Here is a 1,129-nt window from a genome sequence, read left to right as displayed (position 1 = left end):
GCCCATATAGTGCCTAGCAACCAGGATCCACCCCACAACCTCCATTTCACCCTTTGAACTGGGACTATATGGTATTTGATACTGTCACTGTGGCTGGGGGAAATACAGACAAATGGGAAGTATGTTAGGGAGCCCCCCAAAATCCTGGGGCTCCCCTCAAAAGGCAGATGGTAGGGGTCATCCAGGACTTTACTGCCTCTCTAATGAGCCAAGAACAGGCAGGTTAAACAAACCAAAATGAGTTTGTTGTTTTTTTTTTAAGGGTAAATATGCACCCAAAGATGGAGGGAATCACAAAATGGGCAGAAAGCCTGGCACATGTAGAGATGAGGCAACCCTACCCAGGGTGGAAGGGATTGGCGAACTACACAGGGTGGAATTATACAGGGTGGGACTATACCCAACTATACAGGGTGGAAGGGATTGGCAAAGGTTGGCAAGGGGAAAAAAGGCAAATTAACAGCAAATGTAAAGCTAATGCCTTTTTCAGTAAATTTTCCCTACCCTATGCACTCATGCCAGTTGAGCTTCTCAGCTCCTACACCAAGCGGGGGGGGGGGGCACATGGGGAATATTCAAATATACAATCCCTCATGTGCAAATAGAAGTGATACAATTCAGGAGTTTTACCACTTGGTTCTGCTTATGGTATAAATTGTTCTTAATGTGCATGAACATGGTAGGAAGGAGACCCTGACTTAAGAAAGCTCATGCCACCTTAACTCTGTGAGTCAACATTATCCTTCGCTTTCTGTAACAACAAGCTCCCAGTTATTCTTCTGGAATTTATTACTTTGGTGTCAAAAATACAGAAGCACTTTACAAATCTAATTATAAAGTGGCATAGTTATCTCAGTTTACTTCTCTCTAAAATGGGTATATCTACCATAACTTCCCACTTTCTTGAAAAAATGCTCAGGAGAAAAAGAAAAAAGAGAAAAACTCCATACAAAATGAAAGTCAGATGAAGATTTTCATCCCCTGCAAAAATGAGCAAGACTTCATCATATCATGCATGTCTCTGTTTGCATTAACATATCACAAGTTCTTACACAGCCATGCATTCGAAACCTTGATCCATAGGCTTTTATCTAATCAGTTGCTCAACTTCAGTACCAAGCCATATATA

This window comes from Tiliqua scincoides, chromosome 4, assembly GCF_035046505.1.
Source record: "Tiliqua scincoides isolate rTilSci1 chromosome 4, rTilSci1.hap2, whole genome shotgun sequence".
NCBI lineage: Eukaryota > Metazoa > Chordata > Lepidosauria > Squamata > Scincidae > Tiliqua > Tiliqua scincoides.
Note: the sequence above shows the minus strand (reverse complement) of the source record.